We start from the raw sequence: 19,698 nt of genomic DNA on the forward strand, positions 1-19,698 counted from the left end.
TAAATCTGTGTGCATCTATGATTTTTTTAGGTTGTGTACCTAGAAGTGGAATTACTTAATGAAAAGGTCGAACATTTTAAAGACTTGAAATATTTACTATAATAAGATGTTTAAATATATATTGACCGATTACCCTCTAGAAAATTTACTTAGTTTATTTTCTCACCAGCTATGTATAACTACTGGGTGTTACCAAGCTTATAATCTTTGCTTATCTGATAAATTCATTCATTCCATCAACATATATGTATAGCGCTCCAGTTTGTACCAGAGTTTTGGAACTTATCAGTTAGCAAAACAAAGATCCCTCTCCTCATGGAGTTTGCATTGTAGTCAGGTGAGATAAATAGTAAATAATAAGCATGATAAGTAAATTGTATAGGGTACTAGAAGTGATAAGAGGTATGGAGGAAAGAAAAGATAGAACACAGGGTAGGAGAGATCAGGAGTACTAGGGGTGGGATGGAGAGGGGAGAGAGCTGTCATTTCAGTAACATGTCAAGCTCATTTGAACCAACACTTGGAACAGGTGAAGGAGTTAGCCAGGTAAATAATTGGGCTAAGGGAATTCTTGTTAGAGGGACAGCTGAGGTAAAGGCCTAAGCCAGAAATATGTCTGGCTCTTCAAGGAGCAGCAGGGAAGCCAGGGTGGCTAGAGCAGAGCAAGTGAGGTGAGGGCAGTGGAAGGATGGAGTAGTTGGAAGGAAGAGCTGAGGATATAGAGCTTTGTAAGTCTGTTGTCAAGAGTTTCGGTTTTAGTGTGAGTGAAACATAGGGCTTGTAGCCAAGGAGTGACACAATGTGACTTGAGTTGTGAAAGGATCCCTCTTGTTACTTACTGCGTGGAGAATAGGTTTGGTGGGATGGGGTAGAAGTGGGGAGACCAGCCAGGAAGCTCTTGTAATAATCCAGTGGAGAAATGAGGGGGTGGCAGCAGTAAAGGTGGTGAGAAGGGGTTGGCCTCTGGATATGTTCTCAAAGTAGCGTTCAGTCAATTTCCCAACTGGGTGGTGGAGTGTGAGAGAAAGAGAGAGGTTAAGGAAGACTCAGACCTTTTTGACTGAATTTGTAATTATTTATTTTGTCTCTCCTAGACTCTCTCTCCTTGATAGTGGGGACCATCTCTCTTTCTCTCACATGGTACACCCAGACGTAGTTTATTCCTAGCCTGTAGTAAGTGTTCAAGAATGTTTATTACATAAAAGTAGATGTCTTGAAATTCACTCTTTCTTTCTTTATGGTTATTGTCTTTGTTTTTCTACTTAGAAAGGTCTACTTGTTTTAATTTCCAATGTTTTAAACCTTCTGGAACTTGGTGTGATGTTAGGATCATAATGATTGTTTAGGTACCGTTACACAATTTATTGAAAAACATTTTTCTTTAGATTTAAATCACTATCAAATGCTAAAATACTTGGATTTATTTCTGAATATTTCATTTTGAACCACTGGTTCAAACCAGTGTGATACTGTTTTAATTACTGCAGTTTTATTAGGTTTTATTATTTGTCAAGGAATTCTGTTTTCAGAATTTTTATTCTGTACCCCCCCTTACTCCTTCGTGTGAAACTTTGAATAATTTAGTGAAAATAAGACAGAAAGTCAATTGGCAATTTGATTGGTATTGACTAGGGAGAGTGTTCAGTGACACTGGACTGGTTGCTCTCCAGCATAGCTGATAGTTACTGTCTGGGATTCCCCTTCACTGTGGCGACAACTCCCTTTCCCTCTCACCACAGGTATCCTGTAGTTCGATCCCATGACGACTTCTGCCTGGTTTATTCTCTTGTTTCTGAGCTCTTACGTGTTTGAAATCTCTTTATTTTACCTTAGTTTGATTGGGCATAAAATTTGAGTTTGGAGATAGTTTTCCCTTGGAATTTAAAAATCATGGTTCCATTGTTTTTTTTTTTTCCTTCGGTATAATCTTTATTCATGTTCACATATTCTTTCACAGTGAGACTATTTCCTTATTTAAATTTAACTCTTTGGGTGTTCTCATAGTACCGCTCTATTTGAACACACCTTATTTCTGAATTTTTCCACTTTTTCATTCTGTGAGTAAACAACCACCTCTTACACCATCCTTATATCTTTTTAACCTTATTTGTACCTTTTGAGCAAGCCCAAACTTGATTTTAATATTGCTTCATCCCTTCTTTTTTTTCATATTTTAATTTTAGATTTGATATGTTAAATGCTGTGTAGGTACTACACTTCTAAAAAATTATTATGGTTAGTAATATATTTTAGTATGGTAAGGCAAGTCTTTCTACCTTGCTCTTATATCCACTATCTTCCTTTTTCTTTCCTGTAACTATTTTTCACATTTATTTTCCAGATTAATTTCAGAATATTTTTGTTGAGCTCTCCAGAAAATGCCACTGCAGTTTTGCTCCATTTTCTTTTTGCCTCAGATTTACTGTTGAAAAAATCTAAAGCCATTCCGATTTCTTTTTTGAAATTAAGTTTATTTTTTATTGAGGTATAGTTGATTTACAGTGTTATATTAGTTTCAGATGTACAATGAAGTGATTGAAAATTTTTATAGATTATACTCCATTTAAAATTATTATAAAATATTGACTATGTTCCCTGTGCTGTATGGTATATCCTTGTAGCTTATTTATTTTGTACATAATAGTTGGGAGCCCCCTGAATCCCATGCCCTTATCTTGCCCTCCCCCCTTCCCTCTACCCACTGGTAACCACTAGTTTGTTCTCTCTAACTGTGAGTCTCTTTCTTTTTTGTTATATTCACTAGTCTGTTTTTTTAGATTCCACATGTAAGTGATAAAATGCTGTATTTGTCTTTCTCTGACTCATTTCACTAAGCATAATACCCTCCAGATCCTTCCATATTGTTGCAAATGGCAAAATTTCATTCTTTTTTCATGGCTAAGTAGTATTGCAGTGTGTATGTGTGTGTGTATGTGTATGTATGTATCTCAGTTCTTCTTTATCCATTCGTTTGTGGACACTTAGGTTACTCCCATATCTTGACTATTGTAAATAATAATAATGCTGTTGTGAGCAGTGGTTTGCATGCATCTTTATGAATTAGTGTTTTCTTTGGATATGTACCCAGGAGTGGAATTGCTGGCTCATATGATATATTTTTAGTTTTTTGAGGAACCTCAATACTGTTTTCCTCAGAGGCTGCACAAATTTATATTCTCACCAACAGTGTACAGAGGTTCCCTTTCCTCCACATCCTTGCCAACATTTGCTATCTGTGGTCTTTTTTTTTCTTTTTAAAATTTATTTTATTTATTATTTTTGGCTGCATTGGGTCTTCTTTGCTACGCGTGGGCTCTCTCTAGTTACAGCGAGTGGGGGCTACTCTTCGTTGTGCGTGGGCTTCTCACTGCAGTGGCTTGTCTTGTTGCAGAGCACGGGCTCTAGGCGCACGGGCTTCAGTAGTTGTGGCACACGGGCTTCAGTAGTTGTGGCTCGTGGGCTCTAGAGCGCAGGCTCAGTAGTTGTGGCTCAGTAGTTGTGGCGCTTGGGCTTAGTTGCTCTGTGGCATGTGGGATGTTCCTGGACCAGGGCTCGAACACGTGTCGCCTGCATTGGCAGGCAGATTCTTAACCACTGTACCACCAGGGAAGCCCCATCTGTGGTCTTTTTGATGATAGCCATTTTGACAAGTGTGAGGTGCTATTTCATTGTGTTTTCTATGTTTTTTTTTAACATTTTTATTGGAGTATAATTGCTTTACAGTGTTGTGTTAGTTTCTGCTGTATAACAAAATAAATCAGCTATATGCATACGTATATCCCCATATCCACTCCCTCTTGCATCTCCCTCCCACCCTCCTTATCCCTCCCCTCTAAGTGGTCGTAAAGCACTGAGCTGATCTCCCTGTGCGATACAGCTGTTTCCCATTAACTATCTGTTTTACATTTGGCAGTGTATATATGTCAGTGCTATTCTCTCACTTCGTCCCAGCTTACCCTTCCCCCTCCCCGTGTCCTCAAGTCCGTTTTCTACATCTGTGTCTTTATTCCTGTCCTGCCCCTAGGTTCATCAGAACCAATTTTTTCTTTTTAGATTCCATATATATGTGTTAGCATATGATACTTGTTTTTCTCTTTCTGACTTACTTCATTCTGTGTGACAGACTCTAGGTCCATCCACCTCACTACAGAGAACTCAGTTTCGTTTCTTTTTATGGCTGAGTAATATTCCATTGTATATATGTACCACATCTTCTTTATCCATTCATCTGTTCATGGACACTTAGGTTGCTTCCATATCCTGGCTATTGTAAATAGTGCTGCAATGAACATTGTGGTACATGACTCTTTTTGAATTATGGTTTTCTCAGGGTATATGCCCAGTAGTGGGATTGCTGGGTCATATGGTAATTCTATTTTTAGTTTTTAAGGAACCTCCGTACTGTTCTCCATAGTGGCTGTATCAATTTACATTCCCACCGACAGTGCAAGAGGGTTCCCTTTTCTCCACACCCTCTCCAGCATTTATTGTTTGTAGATTTATTGATGATGGCCATTCTGCCCAGTGTGAGGTGAACCTCATTGTAGTTTTGATTTGCATTTCTCTAATGATTAGTGATGTTGAGCATCTTTTCGTGTGTTTGTTGGCAATCTGCATATCTTCTTTGGAGAAATGTCTTTTTAGGTCTTCTGTCCATTTTTGGATTGAGTTGTTTTTTTGATGTTGAGCTGCATGAGCTGCTTGTATATTTTGGAGATAATTCCTTTGTCAGTTGCTCTGTTTGCAAATATTTTCTCCCATTCTGAGGATTGTCTTTTCGTCTTTTTTATGGTTTCCTTTGCTATGCAAAAATTTTTGTTTCATTAGGTCCCATTTGTTTATTTTTGTTTTTATTTCCATTTCTCTAGGAGGGGTTCAAAAAGGATCTTGCTGTGATTTATGTCATAGAGTGTTCTGCTTCTGTTTTCTGCTAAGAGTTTTATAGCATCTGGCCTTACATTTAGGTCTTTAATCCATTTTGAGTTTATTTCTGTGTATGGTGTTAGGGAGTGTTCTAATTTCATTCTTTTACATGTAGCTGGCCAGTTTTCTGAGCCCCAGTTATTGAAGAGGCTGTCTTTTCTCCATTGTATATTCTTGCCTCCTTTGTCAAAGATAAAGTGACCATATGTGCGTGGGTTTATCTGTGGGCTTTCTATCCTGTTCCATTGATCTTTATTTCTGTTTTTGTGCCTGTACTATACTATCTTGATTACTGTAGCTTTGTAGTATAGTCTGAAGTCCAGGAGCCTGATTCCTCCAGCTCCGTTTTTCTTTCTCAAGATTGCTTTAGCTATTCGGGGTCTTTTGTGTTTCCATACAAATTGTGAAATTTTTTGTTCTAGTTCTGTGAAAAATGCTGTTGGTAGTTTGATAGGGATTGCATTGAATCTGTAGATTGCTTTGGGTAGTATAGTCATTTTCACAATGTTCGTTCTTCCTTTCCAAGAACATAATATATCTCTCCATCTGTTTGTATTATCTTTAATTTCTTTCATCAGTGTCTTATAGTTTTCTGCATACAGGTCTTTTGTCTCCCTAGGTAGGTTTATTCCTAGGTATTTTATTCTTTTTGTTGCAATGGTAAATGGGAGTGTTTCCTTAATTTCTCTTTCAGAGTTTTCATCATTAGTGTATAGGAATGCGAGAGATTTCTGTGCATTAATTTTTGTATCCTGCTACTTTACCAAATTCATTGATTAGCTCTAGTAGTTTTCTGGTGGCATCTTTAGGGTTCTCTATGTATAGTATCATGTCATCTGCAGACAGTGACAGTTTTACTTCTTTTCCAATTTGGATTCCTTTTATTTCTTTTTTTTCTCTGATGGCTGTGGCTAGGACTTCCAAAACTATGTTGAAAAATAGTGGTGAGAGTGGGCAACCTTGTCTTGTTCCTGATCTTAGAGGAAATGGTTTCAGTTTTTGACCATTGAGAACAATGGTGGCTGTGGGTTTGTCATTATATGGCCTTTATTATGTTGAGGTAGGTTCCCTCTATGCCTACTTTCTAGAGAGTTTTTATCATAAGTGGGTGTTGAATTTTGTCGAAAGCTTTTTCTGCATCTACTGAGATGATCGTATGATTTTTATTCTTCAGTTTGTTAATGTGGTGTGTCACACTGATTGATTTGTGGATATTGAACCATCCCTGGAATAAAGCCCACTTGATCATGGTATATACATCCTTTTAATGTATTGTTGAATTCAGTTTGCTAATATCTTGTTGAGAATTTTTGTATCTATATTTTTCAGTGATATTGGCCTATAATTTTCTTTTTTGGGGATATCTTTGTGTGGATTTGGTATCAAGGTGATACTGGCCTTATAGAATGAGTTCAGAATTTGCCTTCCTTTGCAAATTTTTGCAGCAATTTGGGAAGGATAGGTGTTAACTCTTGTATAAATTTTTGATAGAATTCACCTGTGAAGCCGTCTGGTCCTGGACTTTTGTTTGTTGTGAGTTTTTTTATTATTGAAATTTCATTACTGGTAATTGGTCTGCTCAGATTGTCCATTTCTTCCTGGTTCAATCTTGTGAAATTGTACATTTCTAGGAATTGGTCTATTTCATCTATGTTGTCCATTTTATTCACATAGTTGTTTGTAATAATCTCTTGTAATCCTTTGTATTTCTGTGGTGACAGTGTAACTTCTTTTTCACTTCTGATTTTATTGATCTGGGCACTCTTTTTTTCTTGATGTGTCTAGCTAAAGGTTTATCTATTCAGAGAACCAGCTCTTAGTTTCATTAATCCTTTCTGTTGCCTTTTTAGTCTCTATTTCGTTTATTTCTGCTGTGTTCTTTATGATTTCTCTCCTTCTACTGACTTTGGATTTTGTTTGTTCTTCTTTCTCTCGTTCCTTTAGGTGTAGGGTTAGGTTGTTTGAGATTTTTCTTGTTTCTTGAGATAGGCTTGTATCACTATAAACTTCCCTGTTAGAACTACTTTTGCTGTGTCCCATAGATTTTGGATCATTGTGGGTTTTTTTTCATTTGTCTTCAGGTATTTTTAAAATTTCTTCAGTGATGCCTTTTTTAGTAGCTTATTGTTTAGCCTCTACGTGTTTGGTTTTTTGCAGTTTTCTTTTCTTTGTAGTTGATTTCTAGTCTCATAGTGTTATAGTCAGAAAATATGCTTGATATGATTTCAATTTTCTTAAATTTACTGAGAATTGTTCTGTAGCCTAGCATGTGATGTACCCTGGAGAATGTTCCATATGTACTTGAAAAGAATGTATTCTGCTGCTCTTGGATGGAATGTTCTATATATGTATATCTATTAAGTTCATCTGGTCTAATGTGTCATTTAAGGTCAGTGTTTCCTTACTAATTTTCTTTCTGGATGATCTGTCCATTGATGTACGTGGGGTGTTAAAATCCCCTACTATTATCATGTTACTGCCAATTTCTCCCTTTATGTCTGTTCGTACTTTTTCATGTGTTTAAGTGCTCCCATGTTGGTTGCATATATATTTATAATTGTTTTATCTTCTTCTTGGCTTGATCCCTTGATCATTATGTAGTGTTCTTTTTTGTCTCTTTTAACAGTCTCTGTTTTTAAAGTCTATTTTGTCTGATATATGTATTGCTACCCTGGCTTTCTTTTGATTCCCATTTGCACAGAATACTTTTCCATCGTCTCACTTTCAGTCTATGTATCTCTGTAGATCTAAAGTGAGTGTCTTGTAAGCAACATATATATGGGTCTTGTTTTTGTATCCACTCAGCTCCTCTGTCTTTTGATTGGATCATTTGGTGCCTTTACATTTAAAGTAATTATTGGTAGGTATGTACATATTGCCATTCTTTTAATTGTTTTGGGTTGTTTTTTAGTTCTTTTTTGTTACGTTTTTCTGTTTTTGTTCTCTTCCCTTGTGATTTAATGACTATCTTTAGTGTTATGTTTGGATTCCTTTTTCTTTTTTGTGTATATCTATTACGGATTTTTGGTTTGTGTTTTTCATGAGGTTTATATATATGATTATTTTAAGTTGCTGCTGTCTTAATTTCAAACACATTTTAATAGCTCTGCATTTTTTACTCCTCTCCCCCAATGATATCATATTTTTATCTTTTTGTTTTGTGTATCACTTAACTACTAACTGTGGATATAGATGATTTTACTGCTTTTGTCTTTTAACCTTCCTACTAGCTTTGTATGTGGTTGATTTTCTACTTTTACTGTATATTTACCTTTACCAGTGAGCTTTCTTCTTTCATAATTTTCATGTCTGTAGTTGTGGCTTTTTCTTTTCTGCTTAGAGAAATCCCTTTAACATTTCTTGTAAAGCTGGTTTGGTGGTACTGAACTCTTTTAGCTTTTGCTTGTCTATAAAGCTTTTGATCTCTTCATGAAATCTGAACAAGAGCCTTGCTGGTTAGAGTGTCCTTGGTTTTAGATTTTCCCCTTTCATCACTTTAAATATATTATGCCACTCCCCCCCTCCTTTTTTTTTCTGGGAGAGGGAAGGATTTATTATTACTTGCAGCAAGTAAGGAGAACACCGGGGTTGTTTTCCAAAGCAGTGTCTCCTGTGCCACTCCTTTCTGGCTTGCAGAGTTTCTGCTGAAAAGTCAGTTGATAGCCTTACGGGAGTTCCTTTGTATGTAACTTGTTGCTTTTCCCTGGCTGCTTTTAGTATTCTCTTTTTATCTTTAATTTTTGCCTTTGTAATTACAGTGTGTCTTGGTATGGTCCTCTTTGGGTTGATCCTATTTGGGACTCTCTGGTGCTTCCTGGACCTGGATGTCTGTTTCCTTTCCCACGTTAGGGGGATTTTCAGCTATTATGTGTTCAGATATGCTCTCTACCCCCTTTCTTTCTCTCTTCTCCTTTTGGGACCCCTATAATGCGAATGTTATTGCAATTGATGTTGTCCCAGAGATCTCTTAAACTGTCCTCATTTCTTTTTATTCTTTTTGCTTTTTTTTTGGTTCAGCTTCAGTGATTTGCACTACTCAGACTTATAGCTTGCTGATCCATTCCTCTGTATCATTTAATCTACTGTTGATTCCATCTAGTATATATTTCATCTCAGTTACTGTATTCTTCAGCTCCTTTTGATTTTCCTTTATGTATTCTAACTCGTTTTTAAACTCCTCACTCTGTTCATCCATTCTTCTACTGAGTTCTTTGATCATCTTTATGGTCATTACCTTGAACTATTTACTAGGTGGATTGCCTGTCTGCACTTCACTTAGTTCTGGTTTTATCTTGTTCCTTCATTTGGGCCATGTTCCTCTGTTGCCTCATTTTGCCTAACTTGCTATTTCTATGTATCTGGTAGGTTGGTTATATTTCCTGACTTTGGTGGAGTGGCTTTTTCTGGAGACATTCTATGTGTCCCAGCAGCTTGGTCCCCTCTGGTCTGTATGCCCTATGGGTGTCCCCATGTGGACTGCATGGGTCCTTCAGTTGTGGTGGACTGACTATTGTGGGTGGTCTGGTAGGCGTGGCTGGCCCTGGTCCAGTTGGTTGCCAGGCCCTGCATTGTGCAGAGGCTGCCAGCCTCTGATTGGCATGACCAGTCACAAGGTGGCTGGCTGTGGAACTCCAGGGTGTCCTGGGACGAGTGCTGGCTCACTGGTGAGCACAGCTGGCTTTTGGCATGGGTGTTTGTGAGACTGGCGTTCCCAGATGATTGGGGCTGGTTCCTGACACAGCTGACTGCAGGTTCTGGGGTGTCCTAAGGCTGATGCCAGCCTATTGGTGAGTGGGACTGGTTCCTGGAGTGGTTGGCTGAAGAGTCCAAGGTATCTTAGAGCTGGTGTTGGCCTGCTAGTGGGTAGAGTTGGGGCCCAGGACCTCCTGGGGCTGTGTCAGCCTGCTGGTATGCAGGAATGGGGCCCAGGGGGTCCTAGGGATAGTGCTGGCTCACTGGTGTGTGGAGCCAGGTCATAGGCCATCTGGTAGAGAAGGTCATGTCCAGTGGTGGCTGTGAGCTCAGGCGGGTCTTAAGGTAGCCTGCCTGCTGGTGGATGTGGCTGTTTCCCTGCCTGGGTAGTTGCCAGGTCTGAGGTATCCCAGTACTGGTGCCTACAAGCTGGTGGGTGAGGTGTGGGGTTGGGTCCTGAGGCTGACAAGCTAGAGGGAGGATTCCAAAGTGGTGCTTACCAGCACCAGCGTTCATGTGGTAGAACAAGCTCCCCAAAATGCTGCCAGTGTCCGTGTGCCTAGTGTGAGCTGCAGTTGCTTCCTGCCTCTCTGGGAGACTCTCCAGATAAGCAGGTAGGTCTGGTCCAGGCTCCTTTCAAGTTACTGCTTCTGCCCTGGGTCCTAGAGTATGTGAGATTTTGTGTGAGCCCTTTAAGAGTGGAGTCTCTATTCCCCACAGCCCTTTGGATCGCCTGAAAATAAGCCCCACTGGCCTTCTAAGTGAAACATTCTGGGTGCTCATCTTCCTAGTGTAGGACCCTTGTGCAGGGAAGCCCAGTGCAGGGCTCAGACCTTCACTCCTTGGGGAGAACCTCTGCAATTGTAATTATCCTCCTGTTTGTGGGCTACCCACCCAGGGGTATGGGACTTGATTATATCAGAACTCCATTCCTCCTACCCATCTCATTGTGCTTCCTTCTTTATATCATCAGTTGTAGAAGATAATTTTCTGGTAGAGTCCCATCTTTCTTATCAGTAGTGCTCTGTAAGTAGTTGTAATATTGGTGTGTCCATGAGAGGAGGTGAGCTCAGGGTCTTCCTTCTCTGCCATCTTCCATTCTGATTTCTGATTCCAGAATCTATGTTTCTCCCACATGCTCCCTTGGGAGTTTTGGGAGCCCCTCTTTACTCCAGTATTCTGAAATTGTATTTGTTCTTCATTTCTTCTGCATCTCTTAGGATTCTATCTTATTTTGCCTTTGCTTGAAGAACCCCCTGTAGTATTTCCTTTAGCGTGGAATCTGCTAATGACATATCTTTTTTTTTGTTTAAGGTATTATATGTTTTTTTTTTTTTTTTTTTTTGCCTTTGGTTTTCAGCAGTCTCACTATTCAGGCACTCCTCATTTTATTGCGCTATGCATTATGGTGTTTTTTACAGGTTGAAGGTTTGTGGCAACCCTGCATCAAAAAAGTCTGTTGGCACCATTTTTCCAACAACATTTGCTCACTTTGTGTGTCACTGTCATATTTTGATAATTCTCACAATATTTCAAACTTTTTATCATTATTATGTTTGTTATGGTGATCTGCGATCAATGATCTTTGATATTACTATTGCAAAAAGATTACAACTGGCTGAAGGCTCAGATGATGGTTAGCATTTTTTAGCAATAAAGTATTTTTAAATTAAGATACGTACAATTTTTAGACAACGCTATTGCACACTTAATAGACCACAGTATAGTGTAAACACAACTTTTAAAAAAAGTGTTTATTTCACTTTCTTTTTTTTTTTTTGCGGTACACGGGCCTCTCACTGTTGTGGCCTCTCCTGTTGCAGAGCACAGGCTCCGCGGCCATGGCTCACGGGCCCAGCCACTCCGCGGCATGTGGGATCTTCCCGAACTGGGGCACAAACCCGTGTCCCCTGCATCGGCAGGCGGACTCTCAACCACTGCACCACCAGGGAAGCCCTCACTTTCATTTTTGAAAGATATTTTTGATGAGTATGGAATCTTAGCTTAAAATTGTTTTCTTTCAGAGCTTCAAAGATGGCACTCCTCTTCTGGCTTTCCATGTCTCCACAAAGAAGTTTGCTATCATTCTTATCTGTGTTATCCTGCATAATTTTTCTTCTTAGACTGTTTTTCAGATTAAACCAACTTGATTTAATCAATTTGATTAAAAACTGCCTTTAGTTGTCTTTATATTTTTTAAATTACTTGGGCTCATTGAACATCTGTGAGTTTACAGTTTCATCAGATGCAACTTTTACATGCACTAGGAAACCAAAAATTTTGAGGGACTTGCTTTGTAATACTCGCTTTATTGCAGTTTGTAACTTAACCACAGTATCTCTGAGGAATACCTGTAATGTGTCTAGATGTGGTTTCCCAGTATTTCTGCTGCTTGGCCCTTCTGTAATCAACTCCTCCTGCCCCCCGAGTGTGGGCTGGATTTATTGACTTGTTTCTAGTGAATGAAATATGGCAACAACCAACCCAATTAAAAAATGGTCAGAAGACCTAAATAGACATTTCTCCAAAGAAGACATACAGATGGCCAACAGACAAATGGAAAGATGCTCAAAATTGCTAATTATTAGAGAAATGCAAATCAAAACTAGAGAAATGCAAATCAAAGCTACAATGAAGTATCACCTCACTCCGGTCAGAATGGCCATCATCAAAAAGTCTACAAATAATAAATGCTGGAGAGGGTGTGGAGTAAAAGGCACCCTCCTCTACACTGTTGGTGGGAATGTAAATTGGTGCAGCCACAATTGACAACAGTATAGAGGAACCTCCATTACTTAAAAAACTAAAAATAGAGTTACCATATGATCCACCAGTTCCATTCCTGGGCATATATGCAGAGAAAACTCTAATTTGAAAAGATACATGTACCCCAATGTTCACAGCAGCACTGTTTACAATAGCCAAGACATGGAAGCAGCTTAAATGACCACTGACAGATAAATGGATAAAGATGTGGTGTGTGTGTACACACACACACACACACACACACACACACACACACACACACACACAATGGAATATTACTCAGCCATAAAAAAGGATGAAATAATGCCACTTGCAGCAACATGGCTGGACCCAGAGATTATCATATTAAGTGAAGTAAGTCAACAGAGAAAGACAAATATCATATGATATGACTTATATGTAGAATCTTAAAAAAAAAAGTTAAAAATGAACTTATCTACAAATGAGAAATAGACTCACAGACATAAAAAAACAAACTCACGGTTACCAAAGGGGAAAGATGGGGAGGGATAAATTAGGAGTTTAAAATTAATATATACACACTACTGTATACAAAATAAACAACAAGGACCTTCTGTATAACACAGAGAACTATATTCAATATCTTGTAATAACTTATAATGGAAAAGAATCTGAAAAAGAATAGATATATATGTATGACTGAATCACTTGGCTGTCCACGTGAAACTAACACAACATTGTGAATCAACTATACTACAGTTTTAAAAAAAGATATGGCAGGGCTTCCCTGGTGGCGCAGTGGTTGAGAGTCCGCCTGCCGATGCACGGGACACGGGCTCGTGCCCCGGTCCGGGAAGATCCCACATGCCGCGGAGCGGCTGGGCCCGTGAGCCATGGCTGCTGAGCCTGCGCGTCTGGAGCCTGTGCTCTGCAATGGAAGAGGCCACAACAGTGAGAGGCCCGCGTACCGCAAAAAAAAAAAAAAAAAAAAGACAAAAGGGATTGGATAGAATATTACTTTTAAAAAAATTGAGATGTATTGACATATGTCATATTAATTTCAGGTGTACAACATAATGTATGTATATATTGCAAAATGATCACCATAGTAAGTCTTGTTAACATCCATTACCAGACATGAACAAATTTTTTCTTGTGGTGAGAACTTTTAAGATTTGAAAGCAACTTTCAAATATACAGTATACTATTATTAACTATAGTCACCATGTTGTACATTACAACCCCAGGACATATTTATTTTATAACTGGAAATTTGTACCTTTTGACCACCTTCACCCATTTTACCTATTTCCTACCCCCTGCATCTGGCAACCACCAATCTGTTCTCTGTATGAATTGAAGGTTTGGTTTCTCCCTTCCTTCCTTCCTTCCTTCTTTCCTTCCTTCCTCCCTTCCTCCCTCCCTCCCTTTTTTCCTTCCTTCCTTCCTCCGTCCCTCCCTCCCTCCCTCTCTATCTCCCTCTCTCCCTCTCTCCTTCCCTTCCTTTCTGTTAGATTTCACACATACATGAAATCATACAGTATTTGTCTTCCTCTGTCTGCCTTATTTCACTTAACATAAATGCTCTTGAGGTCCATTCGTGTTGTCACAAATGGCGGGATTTCCTTCTTTTCTTTATAGCTGAATAATATTGCAGTGTGTGTGTGTGTGTGTGTGTATATACTTATATATACGTTTCCTTTTTCCATTCATCTATTCATGGACACTTACGATGCTTCTAGGTCTTGGCTTTTGTAAATAATGCAGCAAATATGGTAGTGTATATATCTTTTTGAGTTAGTGTTTTTATTTCCTTCAGGTAAATTCCCAGAAGTGGAATTGCTGAATCATATGGTAGTTCTGTTTTTAGTTTTTTGAGGACCCTCCATTCTGTTTTTCGTAGTGGCTGCACCAATTTACATTCCCACCAAAGTGTATAAGGGTTCCCTTTTCTGCACATCCTCACCAACACTTGTTTCTTGTATTGTTGATAATAGCCGTTCTAACAGGTGTGAGGTGATCTCGTGGTTTTGATTTGCATTTCCTTGATGATTAGTGATGTTGAGCACGTTTTCATGTACCTGTTGGCCATTTGTATGTCTTCTTTGGAAGAATATCTGTTCAGAATCTTTGCCCATTCTTTAATCAGATTGTTTGCTTTTTTTTTTGCTATTGAGTTATGTGAGTTTTTTATATATTTTGGATATTAACCCCTTATCAGATATGTGATTTGCAAATACTTTCTCCCATTTTGTAGGTTGTCTTTTCATTTTGTTGATGGTTTCCTTTGCTGTGCAGAAGCTTTTGGGTTTGTTTTTTTTTTTAAGAGAAATGGGTGTTTTTTTTTTTAAATTAATTAATTAATTTTTGGCTGCATTGGGTCTTTGTTGCTGCGCGTGGGCTTTCTCTAGTTGTGGTGAGCGGGGGCTACTCTTCCTTGCGGTGCGCGGGCTTCTCATTACAGTGGCTTCTCTTGTTGCGGAGCATGGGCTCTAGGTGTACAGGCTTCAGTAGTTGTGGCTCGCGGGCTCTAGAGCACAGGCTCAGTAGTTGTGGCGCACGGGCTTATTTGCTCCGCGGCATGTGGGATCTTCCCGGACCACGGATTGAACCCGTGTCCCCTGCATTGGCAGGCAGATTCTTAACCACTGCGCCACCAGGGAAGTCCCAATCTTTTTGGTTTGGTGTAGTCCTACTTGTTAATTTTGCCTTTGTTGCCTTTGCTTTTGGTGTCAATGGATGTCACTTCTGAAGTGAGATTATAAACAGACTATGGTGTCTGTCTTGGGTGCTCTCTCTTGCTGTCTCAGGTCACTCACCCTGGGGAAGCCAGCTGCCAGGTTGTGGAGCACCCCAATGAAGTGAGCTTAGAACCAGATCCTCCTTCAGTTGAGGCTTGAGATGTCTGCAGCCCTGGTTGACACCTTGCTTGCAGCCTTGTGCAAGATGCTGAACCAGAGGCACCCAATTAAGCCACACTCAAATTACTGACCCAGTGAAACTGTGAAGTAATTAATATGTGTGATATACATATATATATTTAATATTGACATATGTCGTGAATTTTTAAATTTATTTATGGCTGTGTTGGATCTTCGTTTCTGTGCGAGGGCTTTCTCTAGTTGTGGCAAGTGGGGGCCACTCGTCATCGCAGTGCGCGGGCCTCTCACTGTCGTGCCCTCTCTTGTTGCAGAGCACAGGCTCCAGACGCACAGGCTCAGTAGTTGTGGCTCATGGGCCCAGTTGCTCCGTGGCATGTGGGATCTTCCCAGACGAGGGCTCAAACCCGTGTCCCCTGCATTGGCAGGCAGATTCGCAACCACTGCGCCACCAGGGAAGCCCTATGTGTGATATTTTTTAACAGCTTTATTAAGACATGATTCACACACCATTCTATTCACCCATTTTAACTGTGGCTTATTATATTCACATAGCTGTACATCCATCTGAACAGTCAATTTTAGAACATTTTCATGGCCTCAAAAACAAATCCTGGGGCTTCCCTAGTGGCACAGTGGTTAAGAATCCGCCTGCCGATGCAGGGGACATGGGTTCGAGCCCTGGTCTGGGAAGATCCCACATGCCGCGGAGCAACTAAGCCTGTGTACCGCAACTACTGAAACCCACACGCCTAGAGCTCTTGCTCCACAGCAAGAGAAGCCACTGCAATGAGAAGACCACGCACCACAACAAAGAGTAGACCCCGCTCACCACAACTGGAGAAAAGCCCGTGCACAGCAACAGAGACCCAACGCAGCCAAAAATAAGTAAAATAAATAAATTTATTAAAAAAATAGAAAAAGAAATCCTGCACCCCTTAGCCATCACTTTTTAATTCCCTCATTTTCCCCCAGACATAGGCAACCACTGATATACTTTCTATATCTATAGATTGGCCTATTCTGGACATTTCATGTAAATAGGATCACATAATATATGTGTAATAATCTTTCACTTAGCAATGTTTTCAGGGTTCATACGTGTTGTGGCCTGTATAGGTACTTCATTCCTTTTCAGTGGCTGAATAATATTGCATTGAATGGTTGTATCTTATTTTGTTTTATACATTCGTTTATAGACAGACATTTGAGTTATTTTCACTTCGGGGGCTATTATGAATAATGCTACTATGAACATTCACGTGCAGGTGTTTCTTGTAGACTTACGTTTTCGTCTCTTCTGTAGATACCTACAAGTGGAATTGCTGGATCATGTGTTAGCTTTATGTTTCACCATTTGAGGAACCGCCACACTGTTTTCCAAAGTGGCTGTACTGTTTTACATTCCCATCAGCAGTGTGTGAGGGTTCCGATTTGTCCATATCCTCACCAACACTTATTATTATCTGTGTTTATGATTCTAATCATCCAAGTGGATGGGAAATGGTGTGGTTTTGATTTGCATTTCCCTGATGATTAATGATGTTGAAAATCTGTTTATGTGCTTATTGGCTATTTGTATATCTTCTTTGAAGAAATGTCTGTTCAGATCCTTTGCCTGCTTTTTAAATTGAGTCATTTGCCTTTTTATTACTGAGTTGCAAGATTTCTTTATACATTCAAGATACAAGTCTCTTATCAGATACATGATTTGGAAATTTTTTCTTATTCTGTAGGTTTTCTTCAGTTTCTTGATAATGTCATTTGAAACACAAAAATTTTCAGTCTCATGAAGTCCAGTTTATCTGTTTTTTCTTTTGCTGCTTGTGTTCCTGGTGTCATGTAAAAATCCATTGCAAAATCTGAGGCCATAAAGATTTACCCCTATGTTTTCTTCTGAGAGTTTTCCAGTTTTAGCTCTTATATTTAGGTCTTTGGTTTATTTTGAATAAATTTTTGTATGTGGTATGAGGTAGGGGTCCAACTTCATTCTTTTGCATGTGGATATCCAGTTATTTCAGCACCATTTATTGGAAAGACTGTTCTTTCCTCCACTGAATGTTCTTGGCACCCTTGTTGAAAATCAGTTCAACACATGGGTTTATTTCTGGACTCTCAGTTCTATTCCATTGGTTTATATGACTGTCTTAATACAGTGCCACACTGTCTTATTACTGTTACTTTGTATTAAGTTTTGAAATTGGGAAATACGAGTCTTCCAACCTTGTTCTTTTTCAAGATTGTTTTGACAATTCTGGATCTCTTGCACTGTATATGAATTTTAGAATCAGCTTGTCAAACTCCACCAATATGTCAACTGGAATTCTGATAGGGATCTGTTGAATCGGTAGATTAATTTGAAGAGTATTGCCATCTTAACAAAATTAAGTCTTCTGATCTATGAACAGAAGAGTTTTTCCATTTATTTAGATCTTCTTTAATTTCTTTAAACAGTGTTTTGTAGTTTTCAGAGTATAAGTTTCACATTTATTCCTAAGTACAGGTATTTTAGTCTTTTTGAGGATTTTGTAAATTGAATTTTTAAATTTCATTTTTGGATTGTTCATTGCAAGTGTATAGAAATACAGTTGATTTTTGTATATTGATCTTTTATCCTTCGGCCTCTTTTTTTTTTTTTTTTGCGGTACGCAGGCCTCTCACTGTTGTGGTCTCTCCCGTTGTGGAGCATAGGCTCCGGATGCGCAGGCTCAGCAGCCATGGCTCACGGGCCCAGCTGCTCCGCGGCATGTGGGATCTTCCCAGACCGGGGCATGAACCCGTGTCCCCTGCATCGGCAGGCGGACACTCAACCACTGCGCCACCAGGGAAGCCCCCTTCAGCCTCTTTGAATTCATTTATTCTAATAGTTTTTTCATGGATACCTTGGAATTTTCTATATAAGAGGTCGTCATCTGAAAATAGAGATATTTTTACTTCTTCCTTTCCAATATGGATGTCTTTTATTTTTTTCTTGCTGAATTGCCCTGCTGGGACCTCTAGTACAGTGTTGAATAGAAGTGGTGAGAGTGGACATCCTTTTCCTGTTCTGATTTTAGGGCGGAAAAGCATCCAGTCTTTCATTATTAAGTATGATGTTAGTTATGGGATTTTGAAGATGCCCTTTATCAAGTTGAGGAAGTTCCTTTTTATTCTTAGTTTGATGAATGTTTTTATCATGAAAGGCTGTTGGATTTTGTTGACTGCTTTTCCTGTATCTATAGAGATGACCACTTTAAAAATTCTATCTGATTTTTAAATTGAGTTTTGGATGTTAAATCCACCTTACATTCTTGGGATAAATCCTACTTGGTCATATTGTTTAATTCTTTTCCTATGTTGCTGGATTTGGTTTGCTTGTATTTTGTTGGGAATTTTTATGTCTGTATTCAGAAGAGATATTGGTCTGTAGTTTTCTTGTGATGCCTTTGTCTGGTTTTGATATCTGGGTAATACTGACCTTATAGAAAAAAAAATGGGAAGTATTCCCTCCCTGTTGTATTTTTTTGAAGAGTTGTAAAGGATGAGTATTCATTCTTCTTTGAATGCTCAGTAGAAATTCAACAGTGAAGCCATCTGGGCTTGGGTTTTTCTTTGTGTTCAGCTTTTCAGTTACTAATTCATTGTCTTGTTAGAGGTTTCTTCACATTTTTAATTTATTCTTGGGTCAGTTTTGGTAGTTTATGAATTTCTAGGAATTTATCCATTTCATTTAAAGGGATCTAATTTGTTGGCATACTGCTGATCAAAGTATTCCCTTATAATCCTTCTTGTTTCTGTGAGGCCAGTAGTGATGTCCCCTCTTTCATTCCTGATTTTAGCAATCTGGGTCTCCTTTTTTCCACAGGTGGTCTAGCTAAAGGTTTGTCAGTGTTGTTGTTCTCTTAAAAACACCAGCGTTTGGTTTTGTTGATGTCCCTGTTTCATTACTTTCCACCCATATTGATTATTTACTTCCTTCTGCTTGCTTTATTTTTAAATGTTTTAAAACTTACTATTACTGGTTCATTATAAAGGGTGCAAACTCAGGAAGAGCCAAATGGAAGAAATGCTTGGAGCAGTGGAGGAGAATAGGGGGTCGGGGGCTTCCATGCTCTCTCCAGGCACACCCACCCTCCCAGCACTTCCATGAATTGAGCAATCAAGAAGCTCCCCCAAACCCATCAATTGAACCCGTCAATTCACTTCCATGAATTGAGCAATCAAGAAGCTCCCTCTAACCCAGTTAGAGGTTTTTATGGAGGTTCTGTTATGTAGGCATTATTGGTTAGATCATTGGTCTTTGGTGACCAAGTTCAATCTGCAGCCCCCTCTCCCCTCCCCAGAAATTGAGGGGTGGGGCTGAAAGTTCTCAGTTATGGGGCTGAAAGACTAGGTTATGCCTTAGTCTTTCTGGGGACCATCCCCAATCCTGAAGCTACCCATGGGCTCCCAGCCCCCTGTCATCTCATCTTCTGCTTGTTTCAGGTTTAGTTTGCTC

The 19,698-nt window shown here is 39.2% G+C and overlaps 1 protein-coding gene across 2 annotated transcripts in view; it reads left to right on the top strand.

The window, feature by feature from the left end:
- PIWIL2 (piwi like RNA-mediated gene silencing 2) overlaps positions 1-19,698 on the top strand; it is an 85,437-nt gene that overhangs the window by 8,899 nt on the left and 56,840 nt on the right. The gene's annotated exons all lie outside the window — the stretch shown is intronic.

This window comes from Lagenorhynchus albirostris, chromosome 7, assembly GCF_949774975.1.
Source record: "Lagenorhynchus albirostris chromosome 7, mLagAlb1.1, whole genome shotgun sequence".
Classification (NCBI taxonomy): domain Eukaryota; kingdom Metazoa; phylum Chordata; class Mammalia; order Artiodactyla; family Delphinidae; genus Lagenorhynchus; species Lagenorhynchus albirostris.